Genomic DNA, 5,987 nt, shown 5'->3' on the forward strand with positions numbered 1-5,987 from the left:
CTATGACCCAAAAGGAACTTGGGAAAGAAAGGGTTTATTTGGCTTATGCTTCAACATCACTGATTAATCACCAAAGAAGTCAGAACAGGAATTCAAACAGGGTGAGTGAGAACCTGGAGGTAGGAGCTGATGCAGAATCCATGAAGGAGTGATGCTTACTCTTGCTCCACATGGCTTGCTCAGTCTGCTTTCTTATGGAACCCAGGACCATTAGCCCAGAGATGCCCCCCCCCCCCCCTGCAATGAACTAGGCATTCCTACATCAATTACTAGTTAAGAAAATGCCCTATAGGCTTTCCTGCCTACAGCCTGCTCTTACGGAAGCTGAGGCTCCCTCTTCTCTGATCACTCAAGCTTGTGTCACGTTGACATAAAAAACTAGCCCAGCACACATAGTAAGGGAACAAGATAAGAATGTTGCAAAAAATGACTATGGAAAACAAAGTACTAATGACAAAGGATCATCAAGAACCAAACCTTGCTCCTTGGAAGGAACAGTTCAGGATGTGTCAAAACAAAGAAAAACATCACAGGGTGGCTGTGTCAGTTCCTTTGTGTTATTGCGATAAAACACCATGACCAGGGCAACTTACAGAAGAAAGAGTTTACTTTACAGTTCCAGATAGTGAGAGCCCATGATGGCAACATGAAGGCATGGCAGCAGAAGCAGGACACCATGGGGCACATATCTTGAACCCACAGCACGGAGCCTGAAAGAACAGACTCAAAATGGTGCTTGTTCTTAAACTCTTAGAGATCACTCCCAGGGACACACTTACTTTAGCAAGGCCACACCTTGGGAAACCTACCCAAACACTGCCACCCACCTGGGGTCCAAGTATTCAAATGTCCCCAGACAATAGAGAACATTTCTCATTCAAACCACCACAACAGGTGACAGTCCTGTTAACAGAATGCATTAAATACCCCCTCTCCCAGGACTCAGTGACATTCACTTCAGATGCTGAATATTACAACTCAGAAATCAGCAAAGCTAACATCACCAAGGGAAGGACAGTGACACCTTGCAGCTAACTGTCGGTTTCCTGTCTCCATGTTCTGAAGCTGGAAGACCCCAGACTTGCAGCTTAACTGTCCAAGGCAAAAGAACATAGCAAGAGATGTGAAAGTTTCATGGTCCTTGTTCTGACAGAAGGAATGGACTACCAGTGGGGGCAAGGGCAGGCAGGCGCCCTGCAAGAGGAGGGTTTATATGAGCGAGAACTGTTGAGACCAAGGTTGGATAAAGCACAGGGACAAATAGCCAAATGAATGGAAACACATGAACTATGAACCAATGGCTGAGGGGTCCACACTGGATCAGGCCCTCTGAATGGGTGAGACAGTTGATTGGCTTGATCTGTTTGGGAGGCATCCAGGCAGTGGGACCAGATCTTGTGCTCATTGCATGAGTTGGCTGTTTGAAACCTGGGGCCTATGCAGGATTGTTTGGCTTGGCCTGGGAGGAGGGGACTAGACCTACCTGGACTGAGTCTACCAGGTTGACCTCAGTCTGTGGGGAAGGCTTTGCCCTGGAGGAGATGGGAATGGGGGGGGGGGCGTTGGGGGGAAGGTGAGGGAGACGGGAGGGGGGAGAACAAGGGAATCCGTGACCGATATGTAGAACTGAATTGTATAGCAAAATAAATTAAAATAAATTAAAAAAAAAATAAAAAAAAAAATAAAAAAAAGAAAGTTAGCTAAGTACTGGGTCTATCAATAAGCCAGAGAGCAGACAATCTGCCCTGACTTCCCCTCCATGATGGATTGTGTATAAGCCATTTAAACCATTGCAAAGGAACCCTGTTATTTTACCAGCTAATAAAAAAAAAAAAATGGAACAAGAAAAAAAAAAAAAAAAAAAAAAAAAAAAAAAGAAGGACAAGAATCAAGCTCCATGATGACTGCCCCCATGGGCACTCATACAGATATAAAAGTTGGTGGAATTCTCAGTCTTCAGCTTGTGTGTCATATTATGTGCATAGTTTTAACATCTGCTGAAACCTTCCATCCCATGTTAACAACTCTGCAAAAGAGGAATGAACGCACTCTTGGATGTCCTGGGGTTCAGGAGTGTGAGGTTTGATTCAATATTGGTGGCACTGGAATCTGCCATGGAGCCTACCTGTTTATGGCCTTTGTGAGGGTGATTTATGCCGGACACATACATTTGATTATCTTTCCCATAGTTCCTGCCCAAGTAGTTCTGTGTTGGATCACAAGCTAGTTTGATTCCGGTTTATGCTTTCTTTACAGTAGACTACACCCATCAGAGTGAACTAAAAAAAAATATGGTCTGTTCAGGGAAAGTGACATTATTTTTCAACTTGATTTCAATATAGCAATGAGGTGTTACAGAAGGGTGGTCACAGAAGGGGCTACTGAGTTACGAACCCAGAGATCCGAGGTCTGAGTCATGAGCTGGAAATGCTACTATTGAGAGAAGAAATGGGTATTGAGCACACACAAATACCTGAAAGGTATAGAATAAATATGGCACCCTTCAGTGATCTCCTCAATGCTTTTTCCTCTTGCTCCTAGAAAATCTCCCCAGCCCAGGGACACTTCTTCCAGGAAGCTCTCCCAGCTTGATGCCACAATGATTTCTTGGTAGTAAGACAGATAGATTGAAAAAGTCCCAGCAAAGAGATTGAAACAGATGTTTCCATGATAACTCAGTATCCACTCTGCAGGAACAACTCTGTGACATTACTCCCAGTGTTTGGTGACAACATTGTCCCTCCAAGATCAGTAGCAAAGCTAGCAAAGCTTCTTTGGGTCCTACCTGTCTACTACCCCTCTGGCATTAACACCGACTGCCAGTCATTTGTCTAGCTGGTTCAAATGCTAGGCTGGGAATTCTTGGTGAGCAGTGTCAGGATTAAAATGGAAACCCAATCCAGGATTTTAAACTGAAGGCTAGTCATGAGGTTAGAACTCAGAGGCTTACGTCAAAAAAATCTGGTTCCAAGTCTCGCTTGAAAGGTAACATTGACCATGAAGGTCACTCTCTCAAAGTTCTTAGTTACACATTTACAGGTAGTGTCTCCTGGTATTAGGATGAGCCTCTGATTTCATGACTGGGGGAACACTGGGCAGATTAAATTTATCTATATTATCTATTGTTTCTTTAGTGATGAGGATGGAACTCCAGGCCATGTGGACCCCAGACTCCTGAAGGTCTCACTAATTTATGCCGTCAGTTCCTACAGAAGTGGGAAGGGTGGGCACAGTTCTGGTCCATCCACAGAGAAGTGAGTGAGGATCTGGCAATGTGACCCCATTGGTCTGGCTGCTCAGGAGGCAGCAAGGCAGCTCTTCGAGGCTGCCTGCTCTGTCTTCAAGTTGAAAGTCTGGCAAAAGCCAATGAAGGTCTGAGAAGTGTCCCTGTGGTCCACAGAGAGGGTGGCTGACATCCGCTCTCCAGACACTGACTGGCCCCATGACCCTCCTCTGTCTTCTCTTTCTTTACCTATGTCTCTGTTAAAGCTGAAACAATGTTTAACTCCAAAAATAAAATAATGAGAATAGACTCACATAAAAAACAGTTATTGTGTTCAAGTGGTAGAAATGAACTTGCAAGGGAAATTCTGGGTGTGCGTAACTGTACATGTGTGGCTGTGTGCTTATGATGAGATGTGCATGCCCCTGTGTGTGTGTGGCTGTGTGACTACATTTCTGATGGGGTACATCTGTCTATGATTGTGTATGATTATGTGTGACTGGGATGTCTGTCTGTGACTATGTATGGTTTCCTGTGGTTGCGTGTGTACTGCACACGTGTGATTCTGTATATGAGAGTATGTGTGGTTGTGTGTGACTACGTGAGACTGTGGGTATGGTTATATAACTTTGTGGTTTATGTGGTTTTTTTTTTCTGGTTGTATGCATTTTTATGTGTGTTTATGTGTCTGAGAATCCACATAGGTGAGGCTGTGTTGGGGTACGATTGTATGCGTGACTATGTGTGATTGTATGTGTTGTTTGTGGGGGCTGTATATGTATGATTATGTGTATGAGATGCTACACGTAAGATTGTGGGGGTGACTAAGTGTGGACTCTGGGGCTGGTTGTGTGGGGGTTGTATGTGTGACTGCATGTGTGTAACTGCATGTGTGTGGCTGTGCTCTCTGACTACATATCTGTCTGGTCCTTCCTACTGCCGAGGCTGTTTAGAGCTGCGCAGCTAGCACTCTGCTCCTTTCGTTCTATTTTAATTGTTATCTGAAAAAATTCTCACAGTGAGGAAGCCAACTTCCCATTTCATTATGATATATTTGAGACAGGCAGGAACTCAATCCACCGCGCTCAGACTCCAGCTAAGTAAGTAAAACACAGTGAAGATAGAGTGTGGTTAATAAATAATTCGCCCGAGGGCATCCAGTATAATATTTCCTGCAAACATAAGACTTTATTTTCCCCCTAACAGGGGGTCTTGACTCCAACGAAGAGATTCCGCCAAGGTTTATGGAGGTAATTAGATATCAACACTCGCATTTTACAGTTTGGTTCCGGCTCTGGGTCCTTCAGTAGTGAGCCAGCACTGTCGGCGGTGCCTGGCACCCACGCTTGCTCTCTGGAGCTCAGGAATGCAGCGAAAGAGTACAAACAGTTCAGCTTGTAGGAATTAATATTTTGTAAAAATGTTAATAAGAAGAAAGTGGACAAGAGGAGCCAGTCGGCACACGGACGCAGGCCTTCCACCCATCAGTTAGGCCTTGCCAGAAACGACAATGGATCTCATTCGGGCGGCCAAGGTCTTTCCTTCCAAAACTCCTCTTTAAAATGAAATGAGGACTTGGATCTCCAAGTAAGCAGGCATTACCCCGTGGTTCCAGTGAGAACAAAGGCATCCCAGGAAACGGCATCCGAGACAGAGCTTTACCGATGGAGTGAGCAGCTGACACCTCCACACCGTCCTCCCATTAAATACCAGCTCATTTAAACATATCCCGTGGTGCCCTCCACATCTGGTAAGCGATTGGGGCTGGCAGATTTATTTCTACAGTTTTCTCTCCTGCCTGCCCCCACGGCAGCCTCCCTCACTGCTTTGTGGGGCCCCTCCCCTTCTTTCACAAACCTGGTGTGATTTGCAAAGATAAGCCTAGCCAGATTTTGTTACTACCTAATTACTAGATGTTTCGTGTCTTCTTGAACAGGGGAGGATTATTACCCACAGTTCCCTTTCATTGCAGCCATCATAAATTTAAACTGGCAAGAGTAAATCTGTCTGCAGCGTGTCACTTACACCATAAGCCCCTGTGTTTGGGAGTGATAAGGGGTTCAAGCTCAACCCTTGGCTAGTCTCACTCTTCAAAGTCCCAGGGGTTACATTTTATGGAAGTATGATTAAAAAAAATAAGCTGCATCCTGGGTCACCAAAACATTTCAGGACGTAAGGTGGAGAAGAAGAGGAAGAAACAGTCCTTGGCACATTATTTATTTATTTATTTATTTATTTATTTATTCTTAGCCACTTTGCTAAGGAGGCAAAGCCCACCTCCCCCCCCTCACCCCAACAGTCCCCAACACCAGGAACATTGGGAAGAGAATTCTCCCTAACAAGCCGTAAATCTTGCCTCGACAGCCCAGAAAACCCTTTGTCTTTTCTCGGCACTTCTTTTAGAAACAGTTAGTTGTTTATCCAACTCCAGCACAAATATGTTGAAAACACCACGATGTTTTCAGATGTCTTTTTCGTCGATTGAATAGTCTAATGACAATCAGAAAGAAACGCCATCTGATGTGTAAATTGAAATTCTAACCGAAAGAGGCATGGCCAGATTTCCAATACATGCTAACTACAGTCCTTCCCTTTCTGCAATTACGCTGCTAATCGTCTGCATTGAATTCCCTAATTTCTCATTATAAAACAGATTGGATTTCATCTCGAGGCCTTTAAACTGCATTGTTTCCCCCTGCTAGAATAACTGCGCTTTCCTCTCGGTGAGACTTTGAAGTTGTTGAATTACAAATCAATAAAGGTC

Source organism: Peromyscus californicus, unplaced genomic scaffold (assembly GCF_007827085.1).
Source record: "Peromyscus californicus insignis strain IS unplaced genomic scaffold, ASM782708v3 Scaffold_8__1_contigs__length_139910024, whole genome shotgun sequence".
Classification (NCBI taxonomy): Eukaryota; Metazoa; Chordata; class Mammalia; order Rodentia; family Cricetidae; genus Peromyscus; species Peromyscus californicus.